Below are 20,632 nucleotides of genomic sequence, written 5' to 3'. Positions count from 1 at the left end.
GGCTAGATACCAAGCTGGTTAATGTTCCATGGGGCAATAAAACATTAGCACCTTAAAATCTAAGAATATATTTTCTACTGAATGTAAATCTACATGTTGACCTGTAATTTTCCAGTGACTGGATCCAGTCACACAGTAAATAGTTACATCTCATACATGTCTATGCTTCTAGAGAGCTCATGTGCTGCATTGGGACCAACAGTGAACCACATAGGCCAGTGATCCCACAAAATGAAGCTGGGTAGTGACATTGTTGCTGTCTCACTGCGCATATACAGTGACTTAATTGCTTAACAACATATTTCTTATAAGGTGTCCCCTTCATTAAATGATGAATCAGCTTAAGCCTTGAGTGGACCTTTGGGTCAAAATCACAGCCGATGTTGTCGTCACTCCTTAGTGGTTTTTGCCTCTGTGACATTTCAGAATCTGCCTCCTTAGGCTCTCCCCAGTCTGCCTTCTGTTCATAGGGTCCAACCTCTGCCTTCCCACAACTCTCGAACTCCTTCTCTCCCCTCTGTTGGTCTTACAAGACCCTTGCTTTGCAGTTCTCCCTGTCATGAGTCACCCTCATCATCACTGGAGTCCAGCTTGTCATAGCAGTGACAGTGGTGTAACACCTGGAGCCAGGTCCAGAAAGCAAGAGCTGCATTTCATGGAAATAGAAAAAATGGAGAAGAGGATGGTAGAGGGAAGCGTTAGATTGTGTGTGTGTGTGTGTGTGTGTGTGTGTGTGTGTGTGTGTGTGTAGGGGGGGTCTTGACTGCAGTATAATCAGAAGAGGCACATGGCCTTAAATCATATATATATGGAATAATATAATATACATATATAATATAATTGAATATATATAGAGAGAGATAGATAGATAGATAGATAGATAGATAATAGATAGATAGATAGATAGATAGATAGATAGATAGATAGAGAGAGAGAGAGAGAGAGAATAGCTTGGGAGGGCTTCTGTCTCTTTCCCTCCCTCCTTCTTTCTTCCCTCCATTCCCTTGTCTTCCCTGTCTCTGTCGCTTTTCTCTTTCCTCTCAGTATCAAGGTTAGAACACAGGGCCTTGAGCACACTAGGCCAGTGCTCTAGGGAGGCATACAGTCTTTTTGATTCAAAGCAGTACGTTCCCTTTTTTCTGGGTCGTCTGTACATGTCTTGAGTTATCCTTGTATATGACACCATCTTGAAAACTGTCTTCCAGTGAGTAGCTTTGGCAGAATTATTGATTTCCTTTTGTCATTTTAATTATTTCCCCATGAATCTATAATTATTATTAAGCATGTGGCCAATTTTGTAGACACAAACTTCAAAAGTCATACTGATTTTAAGGAAAAGTGTTTTAATTCTCTTTATTTGGGGGAACTTAGTACATATATACAATGAAATATAATCATATCTACCCTTCATTTTCCCCTCCATCTTTCCCCATATGCCACCAACATGCTCCCCCTCCTAACTTATGGCATCAATTTTTTTTTCTTTTTAATAACTCATGAAATCCTGTTAGTGTTGTTCATATATGAATGGGTGTGAAGTCATCCACGGGAGCATTGGAACTCTACCAATGGCTGCATCTTTACAAAAAGAGTGGTTCTTCTCCCCTCAGCACCTATCAGCTGCTGGTGGCTCCTCAGTAAGGGGTGAGATTTGGACTGGTTTGATCTTGTGCAGGTCTCCTGAAGAGCTGTGGTTCTACTGATTTACAAAGGCTCTTTGGGTAGGAAATACATCTTCTGTTCCTCTTCTAGCTCAGTGGGTCCTAGTCTGCTAGAGGTCACTACCCTGACCCCTCACTCCTCATATTCATTCAGAAAGCTCTGTCCCTAGAGAACCACTGCCTTGAGTGATAAGGACAGCTTCCATAGCTTACTTTTAGGAAGTCCAAGAAGATGCTCCCGGACTGGGTGTTGTGTTATATTTCTTGCATGCAGCCTTTCCTTCTATGCAAGATGCCAGACTCCTCATCAAGTCAGTTTCCTTTTTAAATGCTATAGGTGGGGAACAGTAAAGTGTGCTCTGATAATCTCATGGTCCCTGTAGTTGACATGCGTGTCCCACACACCCCAAGCAGTCACTACTGATGAACCCCTTTGAGTGCCTTCTAGGCTACTACAGTGAGGTGGCATTGTCATGCTGGGACTTGCTTAGCTCAGGGAAATGTGGCTGGTCAGCTTAATGCATTTTGTTCTAGCCAAGCTGCAGTTGCCTTAAATTATCCTGCGCATGACAAGCATTTCGTTGTCCAAACACAAAGCTTCCAAGTAGCAGCTGTTTAAACAGGGGACGTGGGGAAGGGGTTCCGTGAATGATTAAATAATGTGTTTTTCCACCATGCCAGTTTGAAAAGATTTTCAAAGTGAAAAAAATTCCAAAATGTAAGATTTTGTAATGTTTAAAATGTAAACAAGTATGTGTATGTGCCAGATGGTTTAAAATTAAAAAAAAAAAGTCATCAACCTTTGCTAATTCAGATAAAATCCAAATGCTACATAGGACAGAAGAAAATAAAAAAGAGAGAGAAAGGCAAAATTGACAGTCTGAAACTTTGCACAGCTGGTGTCCTCGGAAGGAGATGGGTTGAGAGGCCAGTACTAATTCTGAGGTTCAGGAGCTCCACCAGATCCACTTGAAGTCTTGTTACTCTAAGATTAGTGCTATGATGACTCAAATAATGACTCATAGCCCTCACTCAGTGAATGTATTTGTTCATTACCTGAAATTACTGCATTGATTATTACAAAGGAGATTGTAGGTAGGTTGACAGGGAGGAAGATGTGCTTCTGAGGTCAGAACTTTGTGGACCAATTTAAATAGGAAGATAACGCTATTGTAGGTAAATTTGCACAGAAGAAACTGTCATAAAGATGAAGCCATACAATAAGGGACCATAGGAGAGAACTATCTGCTATGCCACATCACAATACTATTGACTTTTATCTCAGTAGCCTTATTGAGGAAGATGTACCACCACTGGAGTATATGCTGCTGGTTTTCTTTTTTTTTTTTTCTTTCTTTTTTTATTACTAAGAAATTTTCTATTCATTTTACATACCAAGCAGATATGCCCTTCTCCTCCCTTCTCCCAACCCCAGCCGTCCCCCTCGGACAACACAACCCCCATTTCCACCTCTTCTAAGGCAAGGCCTCCCATGGGGAGTCGGCAGAGCCTGGTACATTCAGAGCCTGGTACATTCAGTTGAGGCTGCTGGTTTTCTTGATGCCTTCAAAAGACTGATAATCTGGTCCACCCTTAAATAATGTAGTAGAATTCATCCTTCCAAACACCATCATAAAAAAAGGTCAACCTCTGGGTACCAGTTTTTCATGGGCATTGGAATCACTTATGGAGAATGGTTACAATAGTCATAGTTTTAGTTTTGAATGAGTGAGTTTATTAATATATTAATAGACAAAGTAAGATAATAAATATCAGGTGACACATACATACGATAAATAATCAAAACATCATCAAATCACATGTTCAGAAGATTCAGTAGTAATTGACTGGGGATGCCACATTGAGGCAGTCAGCTGGCATTTATGATAGAGAGCTTTCTGGATAGAACAATGTCACCTTAGATGAGACTTTCAATTAAAAGAGCAAACAACAAAGGAGAAATGTAATATAATCAAATCGAGTGCTTAGAAATATCAAGTAGAAACTAACTATGGAAGCTGAGCAAGTCCACTGCATTTCGCAAACGATATCTCCCTTCATGAATGAAGATCCCATGGCTGAGCTTCTACTGTCTCTTCTCACTGCAGGCATTTTATATCATGGGAAAGACAACAGTAACATCTGTCAGAAACAATTTACTCATTAGCTCATTTTAATGATATGATGCTTCTACAAATGGGGTATTTTGCTGTTCTCATCCCTCCTTATCACAGAGTTAGGAAAGCTGCCCATACACAGACAAGGTGCTTTGGAAGATACTTTGAGAGAAGTGTCCTTGGATCTGTAATATAGGGAACGAACCCTACTTTCAGAGCCAGCTTCCCAGTGCACCTAAACTTTGAATGACCAGTTACCAATATGATGTTTATTGTATGCTGTTAAGGATGTTGTTCCCAGAGTCCCAAACTCAGATATTCTGAATCATAGGCCTGGAATGTCCTGAATCATCTTCATAAGCAAAGTATGCTGAGTAAGTCTCACATAGATGACTGCTGGAACACACTTTCAAAAGCCATCCACCTTCCTCTCTGTGAAGGACGCAGACACCACTGTATAATCTTGGTGAAGCTACTGAAACTCTGAAAAGCAGACCCATTCTTGAGACTGTCCAATTCTATTCCACCCCTGTGCTGCCTTCAAGCTACACAGAACCCAGTTGAACTCATCCCTGCTCTATCCCTTAGAAACAAGCATATCTTTCTCTACAATCAGAAGAATTTTCCAAGGCCAGAAATGAGACAAGCAAGTGAATTGTCACATAGATTACTAGAGTATATTTGAAAATTCTATTAAATTTAACAGACTTAATGACTGCCTGAAGTCTCCAGGACCTCATAGAGGTGGCTTATCTAGCCACAAGAAGAAGTAAAAGAACTCCCAAGTTCATCCCCAGTACAGCAATCAGTTCTTCAGCTTATGAAGAAAGGAATCGAGCCAACAAGGTCGTCATTCAAAGGAGCTGATACCAGACAGTGTTCTGCAAGCCAGCCCCCTTCTTTTAAACACTCCCTGGGGTAGGATAGAGCTCACAGGTACAAAGGCAAGCCAACTCCTCTTTCAAATGCCAACCCACAGATCCAGCCATCCACACTTCTGCTCCGCTCATTTGGAAATTTCCTTCAGGTCGGACAATTTGCTAGAACCATTCCCAGCAGCTAGCGAAGAGCTACACCTATAATTATGATTTTATTTAAAGGATTTAATTCAGAAAAACCCAAGCACCAGAGATATAAAAAAGAAAGATATGGGGAAAAGCACCCGAGGTCTCTCACTCACTCTGACACCCTACTTTCTCTGTACAGTTATATGTTCTCCACCCAAGAAACTTTCTGAACCTTTGGGGTTGAAACGTTGATTAAGGTACTTTGATAGACAGTGTGATGTCACAAACCATGCCTGTATGATTGAATTCAATCTCCAGTCCCACTCCTGCCTCCAGAGACTTGATGAGTGTAGGGTTGGAAGCTCTGATCTTATAGGTTTGTATTCTTTGGTGACTAGCTCACACCTTGGGCCCTATTTAGGCTTCTTGTAGTGGGTTATCTCATTCAAGTAGTATCTAAAAAGGCGCCATAGAAGTCATAAAGAACACTTCTACTGCTCAGAAAGTCTTGAGAATTTTCTAAGCTGTGTGTCAGGTATGGGAGGATGAAACCCAATACCTATGTTTTATTACACCACATCTTTCACTTGTGTCTTAAATAAATGTCGTTGTCACGGAGGGCTATTTGTCTTCTTGACTAATCTGCAGCTTCCTGCGAGGAGACGTTTACTATCTGGGGCCAGACTGCCATATGTAGAAATATTAGGAGTGATTATGTGAGCAGTTTGCATTTCTTGTATATGAAAAGATGAGCACAGATTGGCTTATAGATTATTTTGCAACTGTCTGAAGGCTGTTAGGCTGTATAAAGAAGAATAGATTTATATTGCAAGGTACATCGCCATGTAAGGAATATCAGGTTGAATAAAAAATAACACCCAAATGATTGCTTGTAGTTTATGATGTACTTTTGTAAGTGCAGAAAATAAACCATTAACATTTACTAAGCGTCTTTGGGTCAGATTCTGTGCTCAATGTTTCTAAGCATACTGATGCATAGGCACTATTGCAATTCCCATTTTGCAAATAAAGAAACACAGACAAGTAAAAGGTTATAGAATGACTCTTCAAGGTCACAAATTAACACCGTTGCTTGAACTCTGATTTATCTGAGCCTGTTGTCCTGAAGTATCCACAAAACCCCTGCTCTACAGCCTGAAAGCAGAGGAGAAAAACCTGAATAGCCAAAGTGGGACCAAGTCCTTGTGACCTTATCATTCTTATCGGGTCTTGAGCAATTGCTTTCCTGAGCTGCTGATTTCTCCTTTCATCTTGTCAGACAGAGTACACATTGGGGTAATGTCTTACATTTCTACTTTGTAGTTCAGGACCCAATGCTTAGGTTGTTAGGTTGCTGCTCTGGTTTTGAAGGAGGTTGTGGTTTATAAATCTGTAAATGTGGAGTGTGAAGAATGAGCTCTCCATTTCCTAGTCATAATTCCTAATCCCAACACACTGAACACCAGCATATTTATTTTCTCTGCTTCTCTCTGAATATAGATGAAGATCATGTCACAGAGACACCCAGGTGATGGAAATGCAAATTCCCATCCATATAGTTCTGGGAAAATGACTTCAACAGCCATAGGCTTAAAATTGCTTCTGGTTGTTTGTTTGTTTTCCTCTTGTGGTTTGAAATTGAGAGTATTTGAATGTTTGCTTTTCCCTCCTTCTCCCAAAGAGCACTGAATTTGTTCACAGAAATCTGAGATTTTGATTTTTGGCTGTCATTTGTCAAAAGATAAATGATCTTGGTCAAGGGGGTTAACCATTCTGAAATTCAATTTTATTGTATCCAATGATAAGTCGTGTCATCAAATTTCCAAGATGACAAAATCCAAAGACTTGTTAAATCTCTATGGCATAGAAGGGGCCGTATCCCTCTCAGAACCATCTTTACAACTTCTCCTTCCCAAGGCTGTCAGGGGCATCCATCATCTCCTAATCTGAGGAAAATTTGCCTGAAATACCTTTAATCTCGTTTGAACTTGAAAGAGCCTATAACTTAGGTTGTATTGCCGTACAGCAGAAGACTCACCAGAGCGGAGTGGTGGCTGCCCACTTCAGAAGGCACATCCTTGGATCCCATGTCTATTTTGTTTTCAGCATGCTTGATTCAGGAGCAGCTTTTGTCTAGTCCTGTTAGTCTTTGTGTGCTCGTCATTTTCCTAACTCTTCATGGCTCACAGGTTTTTGTTTCAACTTTCTTAGCTGCTTCAAGAACAGACCAGGTTTGCTAAATAGGCAGTTTCTGGACAAGTAAAGCATTTCTATTACTTTTTCGGAATTTTCCATGTGTAGGGAATCGATCTTCCTGATTATGAGCATTAACTTTAAGCTCAACCGAGTTTACTTTTTCAAATCTGGAGTGAATTCCATCATAAAACTGATTTGCCATTTAAAAATTATTTGTTGTGGTGTAACTTTTAAAAAAGATCCTAGCCTTTTCTCTATTCTTTCAAACTATCAAGAAAATCACAAGTAACAATAAAACCAGGGGAAAGTCCTTGTGTTGGCTGTTATTTGTTAATGGGTTACCTGTGTCCTCTCCATGTTTAGGGACTCCAAGAAAACGTTTTGGTTGTTGGGAGGAAGACATCACTAAGAGGGAAACCTGTCAGAGAAGGGGAAAGCAATGGGAAGCACCAGTTTAATCACAGCATATTGTGGTAAATAACCTTTGGATACTTATAATTATATGCAATAATTTTACATAATAGAGAATTGTGAGTTAGTGTTACCAGGGAGCAGGTTCAATTCCAAACTAGAATTTCTGTAATTTGGGTAGTATGCTACATTTTGTAAAGGTTTCATTCAGAAGTTACTCACCTGGGTCCTCTGCAAGAGCAGCAATTGGTTTCAACCCTAGGTTGTCTTGCAAGCCCTTGCTTAATTGTTTTCTGACTTAGAGCAGTGGATCACAACCTGTGGGTTGAGACCCTTTGCAAGTCGAATATCAGCTTTCTTATATGTCAAATATTTGCATTATGATTCACAATAGTAGCAAAATTACAGTTAAGAAGTAGCAATGAAATAATTTTATGCTTGGGGTCACCACAACATGAGGAACTGTATTAAAGGGTCACAGCATTAGGAAGGTTGAGACCCGCTGACTTAGAATAAAAATGTATAGTATTTGCCAAGCTCCTTTTATATGATAATAAAAAGAAAAAGAAAGAAAATCTTCAAATGTGATGTTGGTCAAAAAATGCAGCAATCTGTTTGAAACCTGGGGCCTATGCAGGATCACTTGGCTCAGCCTGGGAGGAGGGGACTGGACCTACCTGGACTGAGTCTACCAGGTTGATCTCAGTCTGTGGGGAAGGCTTTGCCCTGGAGGAGGTGGGAATGGAGGGTGGGCTGGGGAGAAGGTGAAGGGGGCGGGAGGGGGGAGAACAAGGGAATCCGTGGCTGATATGTAGAACTGAATTTTATTGCAAAAGAAAAAAAAGAAAAAAATATTATACATAACAATAAAGACAATATACAACAACAACAAAAAAATGCAGCAATCTTAGGGACACCACAGAATCAGGGTTGGGGGAAGACCTTCAGATTGTGTATCAAATAGGACTTATTCTAGTTCTCATATTTGCTAAGGTCACAAAGATGATAAATTCTTAATGTGCTTTGAGCCTTTTTCCTCTCTTGAAAAAAGAGAAAATGATAGGACTTAAGGGAGACAAAGAATAAATAAAAATTTAAATCACTTAGGTTATTGTCTGGCAAACGAGAAAGGCACTCTTAAGGTCAGTGTTTTTTGGAGGGGGTCTCAGAACTAAGATCCAACTACTTCTATCCTTACAATTTTAAATATATCTTATAAATATTTTGGCTGTTTTCTTTTCATCAAACAGCAAGTGTTATCTGTCAGTGTTGCCTTCTCTTCCCTGGGGTGCATCATCAAGATGGTGAACAGGTGTGTGTCACATCTGTCCTCCCTTCTAAACTGTTGATTATCATTTAGCAGCCCTGTTTTTGAAGTGAGCCATTTTGTAGAAACTCATTGGCAACATGTAGTTTATCTTCATGTAGAAGATAGAGGTGTCAGCTAATCTGAGTTTACTAAGTCGTCATCGTGTTGGTGTGGGGATAGTGAAGGAGGAGAGGTAAGCTAGGTATTTATGTGTTTGAGGCTGTCTAATGTCTATAGGAGCCCCCTGGCGTCAAGTAGGTGGAAGAGCTGCTTGGCTCTGTCTTCCACTCGACATCTGCTTGGTTTGCCCATTCGTGGGCTGTTAGAGAAGATTGTATCCCTGGTAGATCAATATGATAGAGGTATGCAAGCTGCTAGCTGCCTAAATCTAGAGTGGGAAGCCCTTTAAGGGATGAAAACAGAGCAAGCTGTTGCCTTTGAGATTCACTCACAGCCCTTAAGAGTGTGAGATGCAGAGACAGGAGTCTCCATTCAGAGAGAAAACACCAAAGTCTTCAAAATCCACTCAAGTGCAAATCAGCACTTTGAACCTCAGCCTTTTAAGTTACTGCTTGGTAGCCAAGATTCAACTTGGTTCTCAACTCACTTATGGAAATATAAAAGTAGTATTAAAGTAGCTGTGAGGAGACCCACCCTGTGTGGGTTTGGGTTCAGAAGGAGGTCATTTGCTTAGATGATTTCAGCATTGGTAGAATTATTGAAGATACAGCTCTTACGTTGTATTTAAAATTTTTCACCTTTTTTTTTTTCTTTTACATAGACTTTGAGTATGTACCCCAGGCTGTTCTCAAATTATCTGTGTGTTTTAGACTGGCATCAGACTTGTTATCTTCCTGCCTTAGCCTCTCAAGTGGTAAGATTACAGGCATGTGCCACTGTACTTGTTTGAAATTTTCTTTGTGCACCATTTTTATTTGCTTTGTTTATTAATATATTATCTAGATGGCTATTTTGCCTTTAAAAATCATGTAATAAGATATCCACTCAACACTATGCTGGTTTCTGATATAGTAGGTTCTAATTTTCTGTATTATTTTATGTTAGTACTTATTTTCAGGAATGGAAAGATGGACAACATTGGAGAAATGGAACAGACACAGAAAGATTAAATACGTTGCTTAAGATCACACAGCTCTGCTGTACACCATAAAGATTTGTCATTTGGATTGTTTTAACAAAAAGCTGATTGGCTGGAAGAGATTATAGGCGGGACAACCAAACTAGGAGAATGATGGGAAGAAGAAGGGCAGAGTCATAGGAGACACCAGCCAGCCAGCCACCGAGGCACTAGGATGTGTAGAAAATAAAGTAACATGGCAGAGGGTAGATAAGAAATATGGGTTAATTTAAATGTAGAGTTAAGTAGTAACAAACCTCAACTATTGGCTGAACATTTATAAGTAATCCTAAATCTCTGAGTTGGTTATTTGGGAACAGATGGTTGGGACAAGAAAATTCCGCCTACACAGCTCAGAATGGTAATTTCAGTATTCAAGCTCAGTTACCTTCAGACTCACATTTTGAGCTCGTAAATCCTAAAACTTTATTTTCTTTTATAGCACATGTTAGCATGTAGCATAGCTTCTAGCCCATAGTAGGTGTGGTGTTCTGGATGAGAAATGTCCCCTATACACTCACAAATATTTGGTCTACATAGAAGTACAGCCTTGGTGGAGGAAGGTAGGCTTTTGTCTGCCCCCCTCTCATTTCTGTATGTGGATGGATCACCTAGCTCAATGCCCTTGCTGCCATTTATGGGCTTTACATTCCACTAAGGGTTTTACACTTCTAGAACTGTAAACCAAGTAAACCTCTTTTCCTTCAGTTACTTTTGGCCATGACATTATGTCACAGCAACAGAAGTCACTAATAGTATAGTGTTCAGTTAAAAGTCATTTAAAGAAAAACAATACATAAGTAGTGTATCTGGATAGCATCCAGAGCTTGTATATAAGTGGAGTAGTGCCATACCTCATGACTGTCATCCTCTCATGCTGCCAGGCTCCTGCCTGAGGCTTTCCCATGTACTGGAGGTTGTAGGTACCAGGTGCTTCCTTTCAAAGCAAACACTGTCCCCAGGAAACAATGGCCAGTCAGCACACCACCAAAATTTGTTCTTCTTTGAGAATGACCACTTTGGGGAGTGACTGCCGAAGGCGTTTCTTGCAAGACTACTGGCCAATGCATGGAATAAGTAGGAAAATAAGGGTTATAAGGTGGGCCAGAACCAAGGCACAAGAGGGAAGCAGGCCTGTACCTTGTGTTAGTTACCCTTCTTGTAGTGACAAAAATGCCAGAGTGGAAGCAATCTAAGGAAGGGGTTGTTCTGGCTCACAGTTTGAGGGCATACATTCCATCATCTCAGGGAAGGCACAGTGGCAAAAGTAGAAGATTGGTCAGGAAACAAAGAATAAACAAGAAGTAAGGCCAGCCTACAAAATCTCAGTGCCCACTTTCAGTGGACTACTTCTTCATACAAAGTTCTGTCCCCTAAGTTTCTATGGTTTTCCAAAACAGAGTCACCATCCGGGGACCAAGTATCTAAACACATGAGCCTAGGGAGAACATTTCACAGTCAAACCCAACCCACATTATCCCTGTATAGAATGATCATTATGCCCATCCCTTAATTCTCTCCCATGCATGTACCAAGCCATACACCTGCTTACAGGAAAGTACAGGTGAAAGCGCTTGCCCATTCATCCACGTGAAACACTGCTGTAGGTGCCATCTACATGGTACCTCCTCAGATGTTTGTACCTTGTGATGACAGCACATTGAAACTATCCTTGCTGTGGATAAGTGTGTTGATCCTCTAAGGCACCACATCCTGTTCAGGGGTACACGTCTGGCAATTCTAAGTATTCTGTCCACCTTGCTCAAGGCTGCCCCTCCTGTATTCTCCTTCCTAATGTTGTGGGATTCTCCAAATATGGAAAAGTTGGACTAGAGATGAGGTTCAGCTGTTATAATCATCTATTTCTCTTGTATCCACATTGCATGACCCAAAACTGGTAAGTTCAGTTCCAAGGAATCTAATGCCCTCTTCTGGCCTATGTGAGCGCTGCACTCATGAGTGCATACACACAGGTGTAAGTACACATAATCTTAAAAAAATATTTTCATCTTTTAAAAATATATAGAAAGGAACTAGAGAGATGGCTCAGTGTTTAAGAGCATTTGTTGCTCTTGCAGAGGACCTAGGTTTCATTGTCAGCACCCACATGTTGGCTCACAACCATTTGTAATTCCAAGTCTACAGGATCCAGTGTCCTCTTCTGACCTCTGCTGGCACCAGGTTGGGGTATTTAGTTTGGAACAGGCTATCAACTGGCCTTTCACAATGGCAAAATCTTCTGTAGTATGTGCTCATATTATATTTATTATTTGTTTACAAAGTGGCTCATATGTACTGGATATTATTCTAGGTACCAGGTGGAAAGGAAAGGTAGTGTCCAACACCCCATGATGTCAACTTGCTAGCAAGCAGAAGTCAAGTAGGCTTATTGAACTTCAAAGTTAAACCTCTATCACTGAGGTTGGAGCTTCTAACATTCATAACATTTTTGTAGCAGAGTACAATTTAGTACCCCTTACGTAGGAAGATATGGAGGCAAGTTACTAGCTTTAGCTTAACAAAGCCTCTGCAAGCTCATTTTTCTGGCTTCTTTGCTTGGAGGGAAGTAGCTCATTTTCCCAGCAGGCTGGAAGCCATCTTAGCAGATGGTCCTGTGCTGTGTGGTGTGTGCCAGTTGTGGAGAATTTGCCTGGTGTGTCTGCAGGTGGCCTTACTCTTGTCCAAGCAGCAGGCTTTGGCTAGAGACTGCTTTCCCTGGCTCTCAACAGAGGATGGGAAGGGAGGAGTCACTGACAGGAGGGGATCCAGCAGTGGTTTTCTTTCCTTTAGGGTTTTCTATAAGCAGGCTTGTTGGATACAGCACACTCAAGAAAGATTTAGGGATGGGCAGAATCTAAGAAACACACAACCTTTGGAGAGTTCAGAATCTAGCAGAGTCTGCTGAGTGCTTATGGCCACCTGATTTTTGGCTGCCCCTGTATTCATGTGGCACATGGTTTCTGTTCTGCCTGAGGTCTGGTGAAGTACTACAACCCCAAAACCTTGGTCATTGGCTATGCACGCTTGCTTTCTCAGGGCTAAGCCATTTTCCTCCTGCCCATGAGGCTGATAGACTTTTCTAGAAGACTTGCTTTAATAATAAATTCAATCACTATTTTCCATTAGAGCACCATTGACTACTCTGATCTAGATTCCAGGGCCAATTGTTGTAATCGATCTTTTCTCTAACTGCAGTGTTCACATCTACATAATTGAGAAGGGAAAAAAAAGGTTCTTTTTGGATATTTGAAAGGTTGAAACTAAGTAGGTCTAAAAGTATTTATAAACATTGCATTAACTTTTCACACATTCCTGTTGCAGTTATCACTAATCAGGCAGATGGTATTTAGATATCTCTGATGTTATAGCTGAAAAGGACACAGGGCTCTGAATAGTATACAGATTTAGGTTGTGTGTTGGTTAACATCTGTTACTGTGGCAAAATACCTGAGACTTTGAAAGAGGAAAGGTTTACTTGGTCTTGGAGTTTGAAGGTTTCATGAAATCTATAGTCAATTGGCTCCATGGCTTTTGGACCTGTGGCCAGGCATCATTTCATGGCAGAAGCTTGTGGTGGAGGAGAATGCTCAGTTGGTGGTCCTAGGAAGTGACAGAGGTATAAAGGTGCTACATTCCTGTATCTTATTCAAGGACACACTCCCAGTGACCTGAGAACTCCCACTAGGCCCCACCTCTTAAAGGTTCTACTGCCTCAAAAATAGTTCTTATATGGGCACCACTAAACCATTATCCATCATGGAGGATGGCAATACTAAGGGTGTAGATTCATAGGAATGTACAACTGCCTGAAATCTGTCCTCTCATCACCCTCCAAGCCTTTGCTTTCCTGGTTATTGTTATTCTAGGTACTAAGGAATATTATTTACCAAAAGTGTCTGGTCTTAAATAAGCATTTCATGTCCATGAAGTATGGTTTTCCTTCAATGTTATTTATTAGGAAAAACCATTTTCCAATTGTTCATGAGAGGTGTTGTGACTTATATTCCTACATTAATCTTTCCTGAATGTGAAAGAAATGACCTTCTTTCAGACATTGGTAACAATTGAAATAACATCTCTCTTATTATTGGATTCTGTCTAGACACACCCCTGGAAGGAACAACAATAAGAAAGGAGCAATAATACCAATTGACTGCATGACTGTCATTGTTCCAAGCTTCCTGACATACTGACCTTGTAATGTGCTGTTCTGAGTCAAAAGGATGCCATCTTTTTTAGATCAGCTGTGTCTATTTAGGAGAGTGCGTCAAAATCAGGCCTATGAACTGTAGGCATTCTCTCCTAAAAGGAGGCAGTGTGGAGGGCCATTGGAGCCTCAGTGGAGTATACTCCCACTCCTTTCAGCCATTTTTATACAATTCTCTCCTAATTGCATGTAGCCTTGTTGTCCTAGAGGAAGGTCACAGAGAAACTGTCATCCATACTGAGTGCAGACTTTTCATGTGGTTGCTTTGGGGTCATGCATAGAAACCTTTTTCCCTTCCAGTAACCCTTTACCCACTGGCTTCCCAGGGTAAAATACGATGGAAATGTACTATGGTTTGTTTCTAGGGCTGTATGAAGAGGGAGTAGACATCCTTCAGGTCTTCCCCAGGAAAGAATTATGACAACTATAAATTACCATGGCATCTCCGAATATTTTTCTGAGATATTTGTGATGACTGGATCCTTCAACAGATCACATATAACCAAAGCTCATCTGCCCTTTCCTTGGGTTGCTATGGATACTTTCCTTCTCCTGTATAAACAAATGCAAGGCGATTGAAAGACTTTCTCACCACCACATTTAAACAGACTAGGAACTGCCATCTCCACTGAACATCTCCCCCTTCATTAAGAGTAAAGTCATGGATAAAACTAACTGAGAATCTTGTGTTCTCAGTGTAACTCCAGCTCTGGATGTGTGGGTATTCTGTGAAGGGACTTCTGTAGCAGCCTGTTTCTTGTTCATTTGCCTCACTCCCTCATGCAGCAACATGATAAGCACCTAAGTCTTAAATACCCATCTGTGCTAATGGTGAAGTGGTACTGTTGTTTCTTTTTAAGTTCTGTGTGGTTTACTTCAGTGAATGATAGAATTTGCATAACTTCTTTATTCTTTTGAACGAATTTCAATATAAAAGAAAAATGGAAAGTAGACTACAAATATTCCTCTTTAGAACCATCTGAGAATAAGCTACATGTGCACCATATAGTGTTGCAGATTGCTGACAACTCCCAAGCAGATTGTCCTTGGACATTTCTTCCTGTTTATAGACTAGTAATAGATAACCAGCCACAGCAGGAAATCAATGCAGCTACCTCACTAATATCATGTCCACAGATCCCATTTCGTAACTGTAGATATCCCAATAATGTCTTTTACAGCCAAGGGACCCAACGCATAGTCAGTCACATGTCACCTACAGTTGCCAAATCCTGTAAGTATCCTTCAATCTACAGGCTATGCAGCCTGGCTTTGATGATTTTCAGAGCTTGGGGGAGGTGCTGGCCAGATGCCTCAGTGCCTAAGGGTACATACTACCCTTGCAGAGAAAGGACTTGAGCCACTAAAACCTACATTAAGCTGTTCAAAACCACAAAACATTCTAGACCCGGGAGATCTGACACCCTCTCCTGGCCTCTGTGTGCTCTCTCTCTCTCTCTCTCTCTCTCTCTCTCTCTCTCTCACACACACACACACACACACACACACACACACACACATACACACTTTAAAATGTTAACCTTTAAAAGAGTCTAGGAGGTTTGGGAGTTTAAGTTTGCCTGATGAATTTATCTTCTTGATTTCATTCAGGCTGTGTATTTGGTGGGAGTATCTTACAGATAAGATTTTTTTTTAACATGTGACTCTTAGCCAGTGGCACATAGCTTCCCTGTGACCACTCCTAGTGACATTCCCTGTGACCATCTAAGATGAGATTTTCCAGGTTTGTTTACTCTAAGGTGACTTTTCTATTGAACATTTGATGATATCCAGTGAGGAGATAGCCTGCTGCTCATTAGCTTTTCCCTAAGGTTGGCATCATTTCTTCTATTGTTAGCAATCATTTCTCCACTTGTTGACATTCAATTGGTAAGAGTTTTGGGTTTTTGTTTGTTTGTTCTTATGTTTTTCTTGGTCTCCTGGATTTCTGTTCTTTTCAGATAAACCATCACCATCCTTGATGTTGAAACTCAGTGTATCACAGATTTGGTCCCTGAACACCACTGTTTAGTTAGCCCCCATGCCTTCTGGTTGCTCCTTCACTCCATGAACCCTTCTTTCTATCACTGTAACATTGTAGAGCATTTTGTTCTTTTCCAGTGTCAGTCTTCCTGTCAGTCTCAAAATTAACCATTTCTCTAGGAAATGCTGCTTCTTTTAACTGAAAAATGATTTTCACAGAGATCTACCCACAGGTGTACTCCCTGCTCTAGGACATAATGATAGCCTTGGACCAGTCTTTTTTTGTGTACAGAACTAGGGGGTGTGGAATACATATGTGAACACCCACATTTAAACCTACTTCCCTCTATCTAACGTATCAAAATTCATGTGTTGCCTTGACTCTAATTGCAGTTTTACGTCAATGTGCTTGCATCATTTTTTTTTTTTGTCTTTTTGTATTGTTAACTTTTTTCTTCAACAGTGAGAACTCTTGGTGGCCTGTCCCTCTCCTAGTTTTTGTCTAATATTATGTGTGTATGTGCACGCATGTACGTGCGTGCATGTGTGTGTGCACATGCGTGTGTGCGTGCATGCGTGTGTGTGTGTGTGTGTGTGTGTGTGTGCAGATACCCATGTAGTCCAGAATAGTGGCATCAGGTCTCCTGGAGTGGGAGTTTTAGATGATTGTAAAGCAAATGTGAGTTCTGGGAATCAAACTTAGGTCTTTTGCAAGAGATTCAAGCCCTTTAAATGGCAAGACGTCTCTTAGCCCCTCTCCTATGTTTTGTTTGTGAGGCACAGTCTCTCTGTGTAGCCTTGTTTATCCTGGAACTTACTAAATATATATACTAGGCTGGCCTTGAACTCCCAGAGATCCACCTAGCTCCACCTTCCAAGATCCGGTACTAAGACCATCAAGGATCTTTTTTTTTTTTTGCCTTTTTGATACAGGGTTTTTCTATGTAGTATGTAGCTCTGGCTGTCCTGGAATTTGCTATGGAGACTGGGCTGGCCTAGAACTCACAGAGATCCACCTGCCTCTGCTTTCCAAGTACTAAGATTAAAGGATGTGCCACTACACTTAATGTCTAGTTATTTATTTATGTGCACATGCCTAAGGAGGTCAGAGGGATATCAGATCCCCTGGAATTGGAATTACAGATTGTTGTGAGTTACATTGTGCCGAGAATCAAATTCAGGTACTCTTCAAGAGCAATACAGGCTCTTAACTCCTGAGCCATCTCTCCCGCCCCTTGCTCTTATGTTTTTATTTGCTTGGTCTTTCCTCTTGGAAACCAGTCTCCACCAGTCTCCAGCTAGAGGAGCACTTCTTTCATTGTGCACACTTCCTTCCACAGGCTGGTAATGTTTAAGGAGACAGAAAGGTAGGCAGGCTCAGTGGCTCCTAACAGTTTCATAAACCTGTCTTTCAAAGCACAGCAGGACAGTGGGCTTGACTTACTGTACACACCTGGCTCCTTCTGGCTCTTCCAGTCCCATGCTGTGGTTAGGGTAGGGTTGTCTTAAATATCTCCTCCTTTTTTTTCTTATCTTTCTTTGAGATTCTTCCAGTTGTGATCATTTCTTCGGAGTCCAGTCTCAGACAGCTTTGTCTGCCTCCACCTATGTTGCAGTATTTCTTTGCTTCACTGCAGCCTCAGTTGTGCTTCGAAATGTACTGCACGTGCTGTCATCCCACACAATCCCAGGGAACACTGACTGAAACACTGACAGTCAGAACTGAGACTGTGTTACGAACTGTTCTGTTTTCTTGGTACATACAAAGCTTCTTCTTGACCTTCCTCAGCATGTAGAAGGTTGGTATCTCTTAGAATTGCATTGCCTTAGAATGTGTTTTAAAGGCTGTTTGAGTTACTGTCTTGAATTTCATTAAAAAGTTTTAAATTAATTTTGGCTTCAAATTAGGACAGAATTTCGAACGATTTTTGAACCCCCCCCAATGTTCTTAGTTTTGTACTGTTTATGAGAAGTGGTGTCAAATAGAGTTATTCTTACATAAAATCAAGAATAAATATCTCATTAATAGGCAATTTTTCTTTCCTCTTTAATGAATGGTAGTTATATGTTTACCAAATAATCATTCTAAGATATTTTCCTTTATACTTTATTAAAAATAAATATTAGCTATTTATGATGACTGCATATATCTATATAGTAAGTATCACATACATGTTTCCTAGGCAGAAAGAAGATATGAGTGGAACAGTTGAGGGAGCCCTGGCATATTTTATCATTTGTGTAACAGATACAATGTTTCAGCGCCTTGGCTTTTCACAGCAGGGTTTTCCATTGTTTTATTTTTTTATTTTTTCTTTTATTTGATTTTAGAAATAGATGGTCCTTTCCAGATAATGGCATAGGTTAAGGGCCAGGGCTAAGGCAAGGGGCTCCTCTTCTTCAGGATAAATCAGTTTTTTGTATTGTGAAATGAAGGACGTTTAAGAGAGAACATGTCTGCTTTAAAGTTGGTCATTAGCTGTATGGAACTGTAATAGTTAATGACTGGTTCACAAACAGTCCATATGTTTCTTGTGTTCATTTGGTGTGTTTGATTTGTTTGTTAGTCTAGCTGATTGGTGGGTGTTTTGAGAGTCTCAATATGTTGCTCAGGCTGATCTTGACCTCCCGTGCTAAAATGATCCTTTTGCCCCAGGCTGCTGAGTGACTGGGTCTACAGGCATCACCCACTATGTTGAAGTCTCTGTTGTTAACAGTTTACAGCTCAACACTCACACGTCTACCACCCTAAACAAAGCTGGCACATCACCTTGCACTCACCTCATGGCCCACTGCCCCAGTGTAACCCTCTGTATCTAAATCAAACCAAATCATATCTTCCATGTTGGATCTCACTGTTCAGCAATCCTCTGCCTCACTCATCCTAACTTAAATGGCCTCATGTGCTTCTATGAAGGGTGCACATATTTAAATAAACCCTAGTTGTATTGAAATGTAGATGCTTTCATTCACTTAAGGTTAGGCTGTTAAGGTTTCTAATGGGAGGTGTGTTAGTTAGCTTCTTGTTGCTGTGACAGCACACCTGGCAAGGGCACCTTAAAGAAGGAAGCATTTACTTTGCCCTACAGTTCAAGGGTATTGTGATAGAGAAGTCATGGGGTAGGGGCAGGGGGCAGTTGGTCATATTGTGTTGACAGTCGGGAAGCTGAGAGCAATGAATGCTTGGTGTTGGCTTGTTTTCTCCTTTTCATTCAGTCTGGGACCCCCATCCATGGAACAGCGCTGCCCAGACCGAGGGTGTGTCTTCTCTTCTTCATTAACCTAATCTAGATAAGCTACCACAGACATGCCCACAGATCTGTTTCCATGGTGATTCTAAATTCCATCAAGTTGGCAATCAGGATTAACCATCACAGGGTATAAGGCAGGGTAGGGGCTTCAGGTGCCTTATTCTCCAGTACACAACTGTGGAAAGACTTAGCAGGGATAGAGCAGTGGGGAAAATGAGTGTTTGTTCTTGGATGTATTCACACAGAGAGATAAAAATCGTCACCTGCCTGTGCTGTAACTATAGTGAAGTGGCTTCTTCCCCCTTCAATGATATTTAAGGTAATAATGTAAAAAGGAAGGATCATGTCTGTCCAAATGGCTTCCATTCTAAAATTTTGTTTTTATTTGTGTGTGTGTGTATGTGTGTGTGTGTGTGTGTGTGTGTGTGTGTGTGTGTGTGTGGTGTAATATATGTGACATGGCATACATGTGGAGATCAGAGGACAACTTGCCAGAATCAGGTGTCTCCTTCTGACAAGTATGTTCTTGGATTCTGACTTTGTTTCTTGGGATTAGAGAAAGCACCTCTACCCACTGAGCAATCTTAATAACCTAGTCTATATGGTTTCTAACATGCTTTATCTGTAATTCTCCACGTAACACTGTGAACTAATTGAAAGGAATAGAAATGGGCTCACTGCTTATGCAAATCCTCACGTAAGTACCAAAGAGATGCCATACAACCTGCACAGCTACAGTATTCCTAGAGTTTCAACACTGACTTCCTAATACTAAATAGCTGTCACTTCCTTGACAGGGCCCTCCTCCAAAGCACAGCTAAGTATCTCAGGTGAATATTAAACCAGTGTCTAACACTGGGACAATTAAGACATATAAAGATATGAAATCAAAAGAAAAGACCCACTGTAATGAAGTCATCAGAAACAAAAGAGAGTTATTTGAAAGTCACTGAAGCATAAACCTAAATTAAACAGCTAACTGCCTGTTTTTTATGTGAACCAATGTAGACTGCTATTTAGACCTTAATTCCTAAACAAAGAGCTGCCTTCAAGGTCTAGAGATAAATAGCATATGTTCAGAGGTAAAAGGAAGCCCCAAATTAGGCAAATTTAAATAATGGAGAATGCTCAGGGAACATATAAATATGCATTTGCCTGGCTCCCTGGAAGTGAGATGAATGCTGCCCAGCTCCCAAGCCCAGTGCTGACAGTCTCCATCCATCCATCTTGATCCCTTCAGGATTCCTCTCCCCATCTGTTTATTGCCTCACTAATGTCCATTTTGAAATCTTCTCTTCAAAAGTAAATATACAAGGAAGCATAGCCTGCAAATAATTTTGGAGGGAGGTGGA

Source organism: Peromyscus eremicus, chromosome 3 (genome assembly GCF_949786415.1).
Source record: "Peromyscus eremicus chromosome 3, PerEre_H2_v1, whole genome shotgun sequence".
NCBI classification, from domain to species: domain Eukaryota; kingdom Metazoa; phylum Chordata; class Mammalia; order Rodentia; family Cricetidae; genus Peromyscus; species Peromyscus eremicus.
The sequence above is the reverse complement of the archived record's forward strand: the minus strand, read 5'-3'. Positions refer to the sequence as shown.